The sequence below is a fragment of the Macrotis lagotis genome, chromosome 8 (assembly GCF_037893015.1).
Source record: "Macrotis lagotis isolate mMagLag1 chromosome 8, bilby.v1.9.chrom.fasta, whole genome shotgun sequence".
NCBI lineage: Eukaryota > Metazoa > Chordata > Mammalia > Peramelemorphia > Peramelidae > Macrotis > Macrotis lagotis.
Window position 1 is genome coordinate 94,888,488 of NC_133665.1, and position 16,673 is coordinate 94,905,160.

The 16,673-nt window shown below is 34.7% G+C and overlaps 1 pseudogene; it reads right to left on the reverse strand.

The window, feature by feature from the left end:
* Positions 1-13,663: 13,663 nt before the first annotated feature.
* Positions 13,664-15,019, reverse strand: LOC141494895 (Y-box-binding protein 1-like; annotated as a pseudogene).
* Between the last annotated feature and the right edge of the window lie 1,654 nt (positions 15,020-16,673).

The following is a 16,673-nucleotide window of genomic DNA, read 5'->3' on the forward strand; positions in this document are numbered from 1 at the left end:
TCAGGAAGTGGATGGCATACTTCATCATTGGTTTTATGGAGTTATGATTGGTCTTTCTATGTATAAAAATGTAAATTTTTTTCCAAATTGTTTTTCTTTACATTGTTGGAGTCACTATGGAAATTGTGTTCTGCTCACTTAATTGGCCTCAGTACGCATGTGGGCTTGTCTCAAATCCTCCCTTTCCAGATTTCTTACTGTATAAGCTAATAGTGAAACTGTAGTTTTTTCAAGTTTTTCCTAGTCATTACTTAACACACTACTTAAAAATGATGTTTTTTGACCTTCATTCTTGAAGAAGACCATAATATCAGGAAGGTGATATGATGACAAGTACATGAATGGATTTGAGCTAGGGGTTGCTGTGCTAAGTCACCAGTCTTACTTTCTCCTCAAGAACTATCTGGGTCCAGTGGTCAGATATGAATCAGGACAACTGGAGATGACCCTGGATGGAAGGAATCAGGGTTAAGTGACTTTCCCAAGGTCACATAACTAGTTAAGTATCTGAGGTTGGATTCAAACTTCTCTCTTTCTGACTCCAAGGGCAGTGATCTATTCACTGTGCCATAGCTGCCCTAATTTAGAATAAATGAATGAGTGAATGAATGGATGAATGAAAAAGCATTTATTATACACTTACTGTATACTAAACAGTAACTGAGTGTTTGGAATACAAAATGCTTTATTAAACATTGTGCTACTATTAGGCTTTTGGGATCAAAGCAGAACAAAATGACTAACCAAGTAAATAGTGGCATGAGTTGCATGATTATGTTTATTATAATGAGGGGTATGATGTCCTTCTCATTTTCCCCTACCAGAAGCATTCTACCCCATGACCTGATTGATAGGAAACAGGACTATTAGAGATGATCTAACTTCCTCCCTTATCAGGGAGGCAACAAGGTGCATCATCAAACACCAGCATATGATATCAGGCAATTGTATGTGACAACCCAATAACTCCTAACTTATCTCTTGAGGGACTAATTGTCATTTTGACCTTTCTTCTCAGACTTCCCTTGACATTTTTTTGGCTTCTATTCTCCTGTATAAGTGAAGTACCACAGTGCACCAACAACACTGGACAAGCACCAGCATGTGATAATCTGGAGACAAAATGAAACAGCCCAAAATATCCTAATCTGCCTATTGATGAATTATTCATCAGTTTGGTCCTTCCTCTCAGACATTCCACCTTTGAACTACTCATTGGTATGACAGGACAGGTAATGGTTTAGACACTAGGAAAATGTCAGTCTGATGCCCATCAGTCTGGACTGATCTGCTCTAATAGTAAACCCCAAGCTCGGGTTCATCTGATGCAGCAGAACCTTGATGCTTTTCATGACAGGAGTCATTCTCTCAGGTCAAACCCATTTGAAGGGCAGCCCTTCAAAAGAAAAGGAAACTTTCCCAGAAAGTTACACCAGTTATTCCAGTATTGGTAACATTACTACTCTGGACCCCCATCAGCCACATCTCTGCCACTCCAGATACAGGATCTAAATCTGACTCCCTTTCAAGACTGTGGGCAATAGAGGTCATTGTCATTTCAGAAATGATCCCAAAAGACTAATAGTAGCACAATGTTTAATAAAGCATTTTTTAGTCCAAGCACTCAGTGTTTGATATTTAGGAAGAATCCAAAAAATGCTCAAAACAAGACCAATTGACACATGGTCAACTGTTGTTCACATGGACTAGTCCACATTTCAGGCTTCAAAATTTCATTTGAATTACTGTGCTTCTTTACTTCTGAAGCTTATTACTCCCCAAATTATCTATTTTACTTTTTAATAGTAACAAAGACTTCTGATTATTGCACTGCAATATATTTTGAATTCTAGTACTATCAGTTCAACTTCCTTCACAGATTTTGTTTTTTTGTTTTTTTTTGTTTTTGGCAAGGCAATGGGGTTAAGGCCACACAACTAGGTAATTATCAAGTATCTGAGGCTGGATTTGAACCCAAGTACTCCTGACCCCAGGGTTGGTGCTCTATCCACTATACCACCTAACCACCCCCCCCACAGTTTTTTAAAACTTATTCCACTAGAAATTCTTGATCATTGATTTTATTTTTTCAAAATAATTTTATTACTTTTTTTTAGTTCTTTAGGATAAACCTTTTGTAATTTCCAATAGTAATGAATAGGTAAATTAATTTTACTAGTATTTTATTTTTTTACTATACTGATATGGCCTAACCATGAATAATTTAATATCTCTGTATTTATTTGGGTCTATCATCCTGCCTGTATAAAGTGTTTTATAATTGTATTTATATAATTCCTATATTAAAATACTTTTGCTAGATGGAATCCAACTGATTTCATACATTCTTATATTTTCAATGGAATTTCTCTTTATATCTTTTCTTTATATTATTAACTATTCATATAATATAAAATACATAAACAAATTTATACAAATATTTGCATTTATTTAATGAGTTGAAATAGTATATTCTTATTTTTTTAATTAAACATCTAGGGTTCTCTAAGTAGATCATGATCTCTGAAAAGGGAAAATTTTCTTTTCTCTTTGCTTTATTTTTTCTTATTTTATTTCTATGCTTAACATCTATGGATGTTAGCTCTTTGGTTAAGATAGATTCTAACTATCACATTAAAAACATTCAATTGCTGGGGGCAGCTAGGGGGCACAGTGGATAGAGCACAAGACCTGGAGTTAGGAGAACCTGAGTTCAAATCCAGCCTCAGTCACACATACACACGCAAAAAAAAAGTCTAATTGTTTCTATAATATCTAATGCTTTGCAAAAACTTTTTTTAGGTTTTTGCAAGGCAAATGGGGTTAAGTGGCTTGCCCAAAGCCACACAGCTAGGTAATTATTAAGTCTCTGAGACTGGACTTGAACCCAGGTACTCCTGACTCCAGGGCCAGTGCTTTATCCACTAGCCACCTAGCCGCCCTGTAAAAACATTTTGTAAAAAGAAAAACATAATCATGTGATTTTTATTTTTGTCATTAATGTGGCTAACCTGGTTTATAATTATTCTGAGAGTGAATAAACATGTATTACTATTATAACTAGAACCATACGATCTTGTATATTCTTATTGTAATGATGCTTTGACATTTTTGGTAATATCTTATTTAGTATTCTTGTGTCAATGTTTATTTCAGATAGTAGACTACATTTTTCTCTCGGATTTGTCTCTCTATGACTTAGAGATAATGATCATCCTATTTGTTTAAAGAATAAATTTGTTGAGGATTTTTTAAATTGTTTTTCCAAATAATTAGTGCAATATTGGAATTATAGAATTTATTTGTAAATTCATATGATGCTTTTTTCCTCGCCTCCCCCAAATTGGTAGTTTATTATTAGCTTCAATGTCTTTCTTGAATGCTTTATTTCTTATTCTCTTAACCTGAATATTTAACAGCTTTAATGTTCATCCATTTTATTAAAATTGTATATTTTGTAGGCTATAATTAAGCCAAAATTTCTAATTTATTTAATTTATTCTTCATTTGTTCTTAAATTCTCTTTTTTCATTTATTATATTGGTAATTATTTCCCTTTTATCAAGTCTTTTTTAAACATTATCATTTATCAAGTTCTTCTATTACTTTCTCAAGTTTATTTTAATTTCTTATGCTTCCTAATATTTCTTGTCTAAAGGAATCACTTTGATTAATTCCATTGTTCAGGACAACTATTATCTGTATAAGATTTTCTATTCTTACTCTTTTCAAACCTGTTTCTTCTATTCAAAGTTATTTATTCTCCTTTCTATGCTTTCTTCCTGAATTTTTATTTTATTTGTAATCTTATTTTTATTTCTTGATTCATTTTTTTTTCACAAATACTCTTCCAGTTCATGCAACCAAGTCTATTTTTCTTTCTCTCTATGGTCCTGCTTGTGGTTGTTATGAAATTTTTCTAAGTTAAATTTGGGGGTATATCTTCATAATCTTCATTGTCTTTTTCTATTTTCTCATGTCACCAATCTAAGTTCTAGCATTGTACTTATTTTTTTTTTTTTTGCCAGAGACAGGTTTCAGTCATTCTGACTGAATCCTGTTTGGTCCTGATTTTGATACTTCTCAAATCACTGACAGAGTTCTGTATCCTCAGAGCTCTACAGTCAGAAGCCCCCAGCTAGGATGTTACTGATAGCATCGATTCCCTGAGGTAATTTCCCGAATTGGGAGATACCATAGGTTTTTCTCCTCCCTGGTTCTGCCTGGTCCAAGCTTTACTACAAATTTCAACCTTACCACCCAGATCTTCTTTATTTGTCCATCTAACTGTACCTCTAACATCTGGACATTGCTGAAGGATTCTAGCCTATTCACCTGACTTCATGCCTGTTTTCCTGGTGAGAGTCCTCTTCCAGTACTTGAAGGTTCTAACTTCCATTTCCTTCAACCCTGGGGTAGATGAAAAAGCTTATTGTTGTTTGTCTCTGAATTTCTTTATCATTATTCCATTTTATATTGAATATTTTTATATCATCAGTAGACTACATTCAGGAAAACCCTGTCTTCTGTGACATTCTCACTGCCAACTAAACAGCAAGTCTCATGAAATTTGAATTTCTGGATGGCTTGAAATAGGAACTTACCCAGTGAGAGTTCTAAAATAAAAGAAGATTTACCATAATGATTATCCATAGAACATAGACAGAGAGCGTTTGCCAGCTAATAATTAAAACTAGGAGGTAGATTCATGGGGAAATTGATAAATAGATAAACCTCTGATTAATTTTATTTTAAAAAAGAAAGAAGATTACAAAATTATCAAAATCAAAATTGAAATCACCACCAATAAAGAGGAAATTAAAGCAATTATTAAAGATGTGTCACCAAGAGAACAATGTACACATAAACAAAAACACCAGGAGATAATCAACCCTGATTGATGCAGCTACCCTATGAGACCAGCTATGGATAATGTTACTCCCATTCAGAGGAAGAAAAAAACACAAATAAAAAAAATAAAAAAAATCTTCAGAAACTGATGAACACTTTACAAAAATTACCTCATTGTATCTCTTTACCTTAATCCTATTTCCTCATACAGAAAGTAACTAATGTGTCAACAAGTCTATCAAAAATATGTATATATACAATGCTAACTATGACTATGTGCTTTCGAGGGGATGTGGGTGGGAAGGGAGGGTGGAAGGAAATTTGGTAACTTAAAAATTTGCCCATGAATAGAGCTGAAAAAAATAAAAATAAAAGAGATGTTGTGTCCACTTTTATGTCAGGAAAATTGACAAAATAAGTGAATGGATGAATATATTTTAAAAATATATAAAACTTCATAGATTAACAGAAAAATAGAATATTAAATAATGCTATCTCAGAAAAAGAAATTGAACAAGTGATAAATAAGTTCCCAAAAGAAAAAAAATTCCCAAGAGAAGATGAATTTATAAGGGAATTCTACCAAAGAAACAATGACTACAGATACTATATAATCAATTTGAAAAATAGATAAAATAATTCTAGCAAATTCTTCTTATGACACAAATGTGGCTTCTAGACATAATCCATATCCATATATCCATAATTCAGGGGTAGCAAAAACAGCAAAAGAAAACAAAGAAAGAAAAAAAAAAGATCAATGTTCTTAATAAATATGGATGCAAACACTTTAAGAAAAATACAGGCAAGGAGATAATAGTAATATAGCATAAAGAACATGAACTTTGATCAAGTGCTATTTATATCAGGAATGCAGGATTGGTTCAATATTAGGAAAATTATCAGCATAATTGTCCTTGTCAATAAAAACATATGAATAAATGCAGAAAACATTATTGATTAAATAAAAGATGTATTTCTATTAAAAACACTAGAAAGGATAGAAATTAATTAATCCTTCTTAAAATGATGAACAGTATCTATTAAAAACCAAGAGCAAAAATTATCTATAGTGAGAATAAACTTGAAATATTCTCAAAATGGTAAGTGGTAGCAACAAAATTAGAGAAAGAGAAAATCAATGAACTAAAAAAGCAACTAAAATAAGAGAAAGAATAAATTAAAAATACCCAATTGGGGCGGCTAGGTGGCACAATGGATAGAGCACCAGCCCTAGAGTCAGGAGTACCTGAGTTCAAATCCGGCCTCAGACACTTAATAATTACCTAGTTGTGTAGTCTTGGGCAAGCCACTTAACCCCATTGCCTTGCAAAAAAAAAAAACTAATTAAATACCAAATTACAAATTTTAAAAATTAAAGGAGAAATTAATAATATTGAAAGCAAGAAAACTATTTAACTAAAAAATAAAACCAAGAGCTGGTTTTATGAAAATAACAATAAAATTGATAAAACTCTAGAGAATTAGATTTAAAAAAGAAAGAAGAAAACCAAATTGGTAGTATCATAAATGAAAAAAAGTGAACTGACCGCCAATGAAAAGGAAATTAAAGTAATAATTCAGAATTATTTTGCCCAACTCCATGCCAGTAAATTTGACAATCTAAGTGAAATGGATAAATATTACAAAAATATAAATTGCCCAGATTGAATGAAGAGGAAACTAAAAATCTAAATAACCCTACCTCAAAAAAAGAAATTCAACAAACCATTATTGAACTCCCTATGAAAAAATCTCAAGGGCCAGCTGGATTCATAAGTGAATTCTATCAAACATTTAAGGGATAAATGTTTCCAAATCTATATAAACTCTTTGGAAAAGTAGGTGAAGATGGAACTCTGCCTAACTCTTTCTATGACACCAATTTGATGCTGATACCTAAACCAGGAAGAGTTAAAACAGAGAAAGAAAATTATAGACCTATCTCTCTGATATATAGATGAAAAAATCTTAAATAAAATCTTATAGGGGCAGGTAGGTGGCGTAGTAGATAAAGCACAGGCCTTGGAGTCAGGAGTACCTGGGTTCAAATCCGGTCTCAGACATTTAATAATTACCTAGCTGTGTGGCCTTGGGCAAGCCACTTAACCCCATTTGCCTTGCAAAAAATAAAATAAAATCTTAGCAAAATGATTACAAGTTATCACTAGGGGATAATACATTATGATCAAGTAGGATATATCCCAGGAATGCAGTGTTGGTTTAATATTAGGAAAACTCAGTATAATTAATTATATCAATAACATTCCTATCAGAAACCATATGCTCATATCATTAGATAGGGGAAAAAGCATCTGACAAAATATAGCACCCATTCCTACTAAAAATACTAAGTGTATAGGAATAAATAGAATGTTCCTTAGAATAATAAGCAGTATCTATCTGAAACCATCAAACATTATATTTAACATTGAGAGGCTAGAGGAATTACCAATAAGATCAGGGGTGAAACAAGGATGCCCATTATTACCACTGTTATTCAATATTATATTAGAATTGTTAGCTTCAGCAATAAGAGAAGAAAAAAAGAAATTGAAGGAATTAGAATTGGGAAGCAAAAGACAGGACCCTCACTTTGCAGATGACATGATGGTATAACTAGAGAATCCCCCCAAATCATCTACAAAACTACTAGAAATAATTGGCAACTTTAGCAAAGTAGTAGGATAAAAATAAAACCCTCATAAATTCTCAACATTTCTGTATATGACTAGCAAAATATGCAGATAGAGCTAGAAAAAGAAATCCCATTCAAAGTAAACTCAAACAGTATACCTGCCAAGGTAGACTCAAAAACTTTTTGAAAACAATTGCAAAACACTTCTCAAACAAATTAAATAAGATTTAAATAACTGGGCATCATCAACTGCTCATGGATAGGCTGAGCTAATATAACAAAAAGGACAATTCTACTAAAACTAAACTACTTGTTTAGTGACCTACCAATCAAAATTCCAAAAAAATTATTTTCATGAGTTAGAAAAAGTAGTAAATAAATATATGTGGAGAAATAGGAAGTCAATAATTTCCAGGGATTCAATGAAAATAAGTGCAAAAGAAGGTGGCTTAGCCTTACCAGATCTAAAATTACATTATAAAGCATCAGTCATCAAAACTGTCTGGTATTGGTTAAGAAACAGCGTGATGGATCAGTGGAATAGATGAGGTGCAATGGCAGGAAATGATTATAGTAATCTGCTGTTTGCGAAACCCAAAGAGTCCAGCTAGTGGGATAAAAACTCACTCTTCAATAAAAACTATTGGGAAAATTAGAAGTTAGTATGGAAGAAACTTAGACTAGACCAACACCTCATACCCTATACCAAGATACGATCAAAATGGATATAGGATTTAGACATAAAAAACGATATTAAGAGCAAATTAGAAGATCATGGAGTAGTTTACCTGTCAGATCTATGGAGAGTGAAGCAGTTTATGACTAAGGAACAGATGAAGAATATTATTAAAAACAAAATACTAAATTTTGATTTAATTAAATTAAAAAGCCTTTTCACAGCCAAAACCACTGTAGCCAAGATCAAAAGAAATGTAGTAAATTGGGAAACAATTTTTGCAACTAGTATTTCTGACAAAGGACTCATTTCTAAAATATAGAGAGAATTGAATCAACTTTTCCAAAAAATAAGCCATTTCCCCAATTGACAAATGGTCAAAGGATATGCCAAGGCAATTTACAGCTGAGGAAATCAAAGCAATCCAAAGTCCTATGAAAAATTGCTCCAAATCATTACTTATTAGGGAAATGAAAATTAAAGCATCTCTGAGATACCACCTCACACCTCTCAGACTGGCCAATATGATGAGAAAGGACAATGATCAATGTTGGAAGTGATATGGGAAATCTAGGACACTAATACTTTGTTAGTGGGGCTGTGAACTCATCCAAACTTTCTGGAGAGCAATTTGGAATTATGCCGAAAGGGCAACAAAAATGTTCATACCTTTTGATCCAGCATTACCCCAACTAAGTCTATACCCTGAAGAGATGATGAGAAAGGGTAAAAAACATCACTTGTACAAAAATAATCATAGAAGCCCTGTTTGTGGTGTCAAAGAATTGGAAACTAAGTGAATGCCCTTCAATTAGGGAATGGCTTAACAAACTGTGGTATATGTATGTCATGGAAGACTATTTTTCTGTTAGAAAACTGGAGGGATGTTAATTCAGGGAAGCCTTGAAGGATTTGCATGAACTGATTCTGAACTAGATGAACAGAACCAGAAAAACATTGTACACCCTAATAACAACATGGGGATGATGATCAACCTTGATCAACTTGCTCATTCCATAAGTGCAACAACCAGGGACAATTTTGGGCTGTCTGCAATGGAGAATACCATCTGTATCCAGAGAAAGAATTGTGTAGTTTGAACAAAGATTACCTTCAAATTAGAAAAAAAATGTAATTTTGCTATCTCATGCTTTATTTTTCTTCCTTAAGGATGATTTCTTTCTCATCACATTCAACTGAGATCAATGTATATCATGGAAATAATGTAAAGAATAAAAGAATACCTTCTGTGGAGGGTGGGGGGGAGGGAAGCAGGAATGGCGGAAAAATTGTAAAACTGAAAATAAATAAAATATTTCTTAAAAAATAGAATAAAATATCTTAAAATAGAAAAGAAATGGAAGTAAACCATAGCAGCTCCTTTTGTAGTGGCAAAGAATTGGAAAATGAGGGGATGCCCATTAATTGAGGAATGTTTAAACAAGTTATTTTACATGACTATTAAGGAATACTACTGTTCTATAAGAAACCATAAATTTTTGGACCCTATAGAAGCATGGAATGAATTACATTATCTGATACTGAGCAATGGAAGCAAAACTAAGAGAACAATCTATGCATTATCAACAACATTGTGAGATGATCAGCCTTGGTGAAGCAGCTCCACTCAGCTGTTCAGAAAGTTAGGACTGGCTATGGACTATGTTATCCCCATCCAGACGAAGAAAAACAAAAACAAAACAAAACAAAATCCTTCAGAATCTGAGGAACACCACATTCACTTTTTAAAAGATATCTCATGTATTTCTTTCTGTTAAAACTAATTCCTCATACCAAAAATAGCTAGTCTGAAAACATGCTTAACACAATTGTGTAAGTACAATATTAACCTAACTGCTCTCAGCAGTTAGGAGGTGGTTGGGAAAGGAAGGTGGAATTAAATTTTGTAACTTAGAAATTTGCATAGGCATATAGATGAATATTTTTTAAAAACTTTCATAACATATATTTGGAAAAATAAAACATCAATTAAAAATAAAAGCAATAAAAACAGTGGACCACATTCATCCTCCCACAGAAATGTATTTGAGCAAGGTTATGTCTGGTTTGCCCTCTTTGCTCAGGTTTCTTCTCCCTTTCCTTTCTCTAAGCTGAATCCACAAAGTAGAGTACTGGACTCCATGCTACTGGAACAATGTAGTCACAGATCTATGTGGCTGGATCTATGTTTATCTCTTCCCTTTCCTTTCTCCCTTTCCTTTTTAACTTGACTATCATTTTTCCTATTCTCCCTCAGTCATCTCTTGTTTGCTTAATCCTATTGCCTTCTTAATCAGTGGTTTCCTGCCTACATTTTAATTTTTCATTCCCTCAATTTCTGCTAAGCTGCCTGCCCTTTAAGAAACTCACTATTTAGCTGCTTCACCAAACAACCTCTTTTGTGAACTTTTTAGGAACTTGTCAACATTTTTGTTTTTGTTTTGTTTTTGCTAGGTAATTATTAAGTCTCTGAGGCTAGATGTGAACTCAGGTCTTCCTGACACTTAGCCAACTCGCTGTCCCTTAACTTATGAACTTTCTATAGTGATCTGTGATACTTGTACAACCTGCAATTTAAAGTCTAAGACTTAAAAAAAGAAATGCAAGCAAAAGCAATTAGACAAGAAAAAGAGATTGTTGAAATATAAACAGACTATAAGGAAACAAAACTATCACTCTTTGCAAATGATGTAATGGTAGCTTGGAGTACTTTAGATAATAAACTAAAAATCTATTTGAAAGAATTAACAACTTTAATAAAGTTGCAGAATATATAATAAATGCACAAAATCATCAATATTTCTTTGCTACTAACAATATCTAGCAGGAAGAGCTAGAAAGACAAATTGCACTTAAAATACCTGTAGATAGTAAAATTACCTAAGTGTAAAATAAACTGAAGTGTATATGAAAACAACTTAAAAACTTGTCATACAAATCAAAACACAAATATTGGGGAAATATTAATTGCTTATAGGTGGGCTGAGTCAACATAATAAAAATGACAATTCTATCTTAGCTAATTTACTTAATCAGTTCCATATCAATCAAACTTCTAATGGATTATTTTATAGAACTAGAAAAATGTATCTTGAAGAACAAAAGGTTCAGAAAAAAGCAAGGAATCAATAAAAAAGAAACCTGAAGACACCATTGTCCAGGTGATAAATGATCAAAGGATTTGAATAGGCAGTCTTCACTTGGTGGAGGCCCTCAGTGTCTGGTAGCTTACCTGCTGCTCAACTAGGATTCTAGTGGTGGTGTCTCATGTGCTGAAGCTGGTAGGGTGTTTCTGTTTTTCCCTAGGGATAAACTGAGGCAAATGGTGCTCTGACCTCTGAAGGCTGAAGGTTTGCCTGGGGTTACACTGAAGCACCTGGTGGTTTTCAGCTGAAGTTTGCTGCTTTTTCTGGTTAGGCTGAGACAGCTGGGGTGTCCTGGTGGTTTGCCTTCTCCATCACAGTTGAGCTCAAGATCTTCTGTTGATTTGCCAAGGTAGGGCTTGATGCTAGCTTAATAGGATGCTTCTTGTCCTAAAATGTGCTCCCCTTTAACTAGAAAAAAAGAGACCTTTCTTTCTGATCTTCCATGTTTCTTGAACTAAAAAATTGTTTTACCCCATTTTTTCTTGTTTTGGTGTTCCAGGATTTGTTTGAGGGTGCTAATTTATGGTGGTTTGGAAGTGAATATGGAAGAGTTACAGCACTGCTAACTCTATCATCTTGGCTCCTGGAAATCATAGACAAGTTCCAGAAAATGAAATCAAAACTATTAATAGTCATTCAAAAATATGCTCTTGATCACTATCAATTAGAAAAATTTAAATTAAAACAACTTTGTGGTGCCATCTCACACTAATCAGATTAGCTAACATTATAGAAAAAGTAAACAACAAATGTGAACATGATAAAATAGGAACACTAATGCACTCCTGGTGAAGTTGAAATATTCCAACCAATTCTGGAGAACTATTTGGAACTGTGCCAAAGGGGCTATAAAATTTCATAAACTTTGACCCAATGATACTACTAACAGGTATGCATATCCCAAAGAGAGCAAAGAAAAAGAAAATAAACTAGTTTCCAGAAAAATAATCTATAACACCCCTTTTTGTAGTGGCAAAGAATTTGGAAATAAAATGGATGCCCTTCAATTGGAGAATGAAGAAATGGTGATGTAGTAATATGGTGGAAAACTATTGGGCTATAAAAATGATAATGCAAAATTATTTAAGAAAAACCTGGGAAGACATTGCAAGGATAATAAATTATGAAAAACATAACTATTCTGATCAAGATAATTATCCAAGACAATTCCAAAGAAACCATGTTGAAAAATTTTATTTACCTTCAGAGACAAAATCAATGAACTCTGAGTGGAGAATAAAGTATATACATGCATATATATATATATATATATATATATATTATATATAACATATATTTAAACTTTTTTTTCTTGTTTTGAGTGTGTTTTCTTTTCCAACATGGATAAAATAAAAATATGTATTCCAAGACTTAACATGTATAGTCAATATCATATTGTTTGCCTTTCTAAAAGGTGGTGAGGAAAGGAAAAAGGGAGAAAATTTGAAATCAAAATTTTAAAAAATAAATGCTAAATATTAATGGCCTAATGTAAATGTGACAGAAATATTTAACAAAAGAAAAATAGATTATAATTCAAAAAGAATTATGTATTTACAATTGTGTTCATAAATAAGTACAAGATGGGAATAGAATCCACTTATTTTGGATCAATAATTGCCAAAGACACCTTCTACAATATTTCTGCATAAGATCCTTTAAAAACTTACTGTGAACATTGTAGTCTTTGGTATTCCAATGATCTCACTACTGATGTAACTGGAGGCTATAATTACTATAAATATACATCATAACTTTCTTATAAAGAAGCTCCCAGCCTAGCAACTCAGCAGGTATCCTGGAAGAAGTGGGTTCTAATTATTATCTAAGGCAATCATCATTTGAAAAACCTAGCTATTGAAAGCTTTTATCAGATTTTTCGAAGTATTGTCTAAGGACATAATAAAAAGGGTTGTCAATTCATTTACATCCAGTCATTTTTTTTTGGTTCATATAAAATCTATAAATGTACCATTTCTTATAAGTGGGGAGTGAAGAAAAATTTGAGCGTCTCATCAATTAAGGTATCCTTGGGAAAAAAAGGACAGTAAACAATGACAATGGCAAGGATCATCTGGAACATTGCCAGTCATCTTAAATTTTTGTCTTGCCACCGGGCTTAGATGAATGAGAGAGAAAGTGAGGCTGATGACTTTGCACAACTTTGCCTCGCTTAAATCCAATTCATACAAAAGTGAAGACATCATCCTCTCAATGGCATGGTCCTCTTAGAGAATGAAAATTGAACAACTGGAAAACCTCAAAAAACTTCTTTTCAAATGAAGTTAAGTGGAAATAATGGTCAAAATATGAGGTATAATGACCATTTTTTTTTAAAAATTTAAAGACCTTTATTAACGGGTGCTTGCAGTTTGTGGAATTTTGAAAAAATCAGGTGTACTTTTATACAAATTAAAAATGAGGTTCTTAAAAATCTCAACTTGACCAGATATGAAACAATTTAAAAACCTTTAAAGGTGTATTGAGAAAACCAGGCTTTTTATAAAACATGTTTGTCATTCCCCAAAAGAGACTTTTTTAGGTAAAAATAATAAAAACCCCATGCTGCATAGATAATGCAGAGAGTTCTAGTTATCTGGTCAATAGCAAAAAGCAAGCACTTAGGTCTTCCGTCCCAAATCTTTTGTTCATTTCTTATTATTGCTGGAATGTCATATTCTTTCTTCTTGTATGATGACTAAAGCGGATGATGGTAGAGATGGTAAGCCGGCATTTACGGAGCCCCGCGCTGCTCAGCCTCGGGAGCCGAAGTGTTCTCAGCTGGTGGTTCGGCTGCTTTTGTCTCTTTGCCATGTTGTGGTTTAGGGTTCCCTGGGCATCTGCGTCGGTCATTGAAGTTACGGGGCGGTACCGACGTTGAGGTGGCTGCTGACCCTGGGGCTCATCTCCTTGGTTCTCTTTGTCTTCTTGGTTACCTTCCTCTCTAGGCTGTCTTTGACGAAGAGGGCCCCTGCGGAATCGTGGTCTATAACTCCGACACATATTCTGTCTCACTGGTCTACCTTGATCTCCTGCATCCCTCCATGACTTCTCCCTGCACAGGAGGGTTGGAATACTGTGGACACCCATAGGGTCTAAGGTGGGAACCGTCGCCCGCGGTAGGGACGACGTGGTCGGGGCTGGCCTTCTGGAGCGCTCTCTGATGCCTAGTTCTTTTCCCGACTCTCACTATTCTGGTGATTCTGCTGGTAGTTCCGTGGAGGACCCCTACGACGGGGATAACGTCTGTAATGGTTACAGTCGGCTGCATATGGACCAGGGCCTGTAGCATTAGCTGCCTCCGCACCCTTTTCTCCTTCAACAACATCCAACTCCACAGTCTCTCCATCTCCCACACTTGCGAAGGTACTTCCTGGGGTTATTCTTCTATGGCAGTCTGGTGTACAAATACATCTTCCTTGGTGTCATTCCTGTGGATGAAACCATAGCCGTTTCTTACATGGAACCATTTTACTGTTCCCAAAACCTTCGTTGCAATGACCTTCTTGTCCCCGCCGGGACCGCCGCAGCCGCTGCCGGTCTTGGCCTCGCTGCTCATGGTTGCGGTGATGGTGACCGGGGCCTGCTGCTGCGGTGGGGCTGCTCTCAGGGGTCTCTGGGGTCCGCTCTCCGCTACCGATCAAACTCTAATGACCAATTTTGATCCAAGGAAGTGTTATAAGTTATAACTTTCCTCTCTTCTTTGATGAAGTTGTGGATTATGAGTGTGACAAAATGCTTACAGTTGGGTTCAGTTGACAGGTAATTATGTTTGCTGAACTGACACTTTCTTTTTTTTTTCTTTTCTTTTTTACTCTACTCCAAGGAATGGCTCTGTGTGACTGGTACAGATATACTGAGAAAGGAGGTTTACATAGAAATAAATGACATCAATGTGTTTTTTAAAAAGAAAAAAAAAAAGAATAGCAGGAGCCTCTAGGCAGTTAAGTGCTCAGCCCACCAAAAGTAGGGGAGAGGAAGGAGATTTCTGAGGTCTGTCCTCTGCCCCTGCAACAAGTGTCTGGGACTCTGACCACATTCAGATCCTGATCACAGTCTAGCCCCCCCCATAGAACAGGGACCACCCTGTGGCAGAGGGGTGCACTTGTGGTCGTTCACAGACCAGAATAGCAGTCAGAGTCTCATATACTGAAGTCCTTGTGGGGGTGTCCCAATAAAACTCAAAAGGTCAGGAAGCACCCCAAAACCAGGCACAGGTTGGAGAAATGAGTGAACAGAGAAAAAAAGGAACCTGACCATTGACAAATACTTTGTCTATGATCCCAAGAAGGATCAGAATACTCAATCTGAAGATGAGGAAGTTCAACCTTCTGCATTTAAAGACTCCAAGAAAAATGAAAGTTGGCTCAGGCTATGACAGAGCTCAAAAAAGCATTTTGCAAATCATGTAAGGGAGATAGAAGAAAAATTGGGAAAAGAAATTAGAAAGATTCAGGAAAAACATGAAAACAAATTCAGCAGCTTAGTCAAGGAGATCCAAAAAAATGCTGAGGAAAATAATATGTTAAAAACCAGCTTAGGTCAAATGGATAAAGCAGTTTAAAAAGTTATTGAGAAGAATGCTTTAAAAAGCAGAATTGGCAGTTGGAAAAGGAGATAAGAAAAAAACTCTCTAAGCAAAACAAATCCTTCAGATGTAGAAAGGAGCTACAGGAAGCTTATGATTTTATGAGAGATTAAGATACAATATTTCAACACCAAAAGAACGAAAAAATATGAAACATTGAAAAAAACAAAACAACTGATCTGGAAAACAGATTCAGAAAAGATATTTTTTTTTGCAAGGCAATGGAGTTATGTGGCTTACCCAAGGTCACACACCTAGGTAATTATTAAGTGGCTGAGGCCAGATTTGAACTCAGGTACACCTGAATCCAGGGCCAGTGCTCTATCCACTTCACCACCTAGTTGCCCCCAGAAAAGATAATTTTAAAATTATTGGGATACCTGAAAGTCCCGATCAGGAAAAGAGCCTTGACATCATTTTTAATGAATTCCAACAGGAAAATTTCCTTCATATCCTAGAAGCAAGGGCAAAATAGAAATTGAGAGAATCCACCTAACTTCCCCAGAAAGAGATCCCCCCCCAAAAAAAACCCAGAAATATTATAGCCAAGTTCCAGAACTCCCAAATCAAAGAGGAAAATATTACAAACAGCCAGGAGGACACAATTCAAATATTGTTGAGATGTAGTCAGGATCACACAGGACTTAGCAGCAACTACATTAAGGGCTGGTAGGGTTAGGAATATAATATTCCAGAAGGCAAAAGAGCTTGGAATCCAACCAAAAATCAAGCATCCAGCAAAACTGAACATCCTCTTCCAGGGGAAAAGATGGA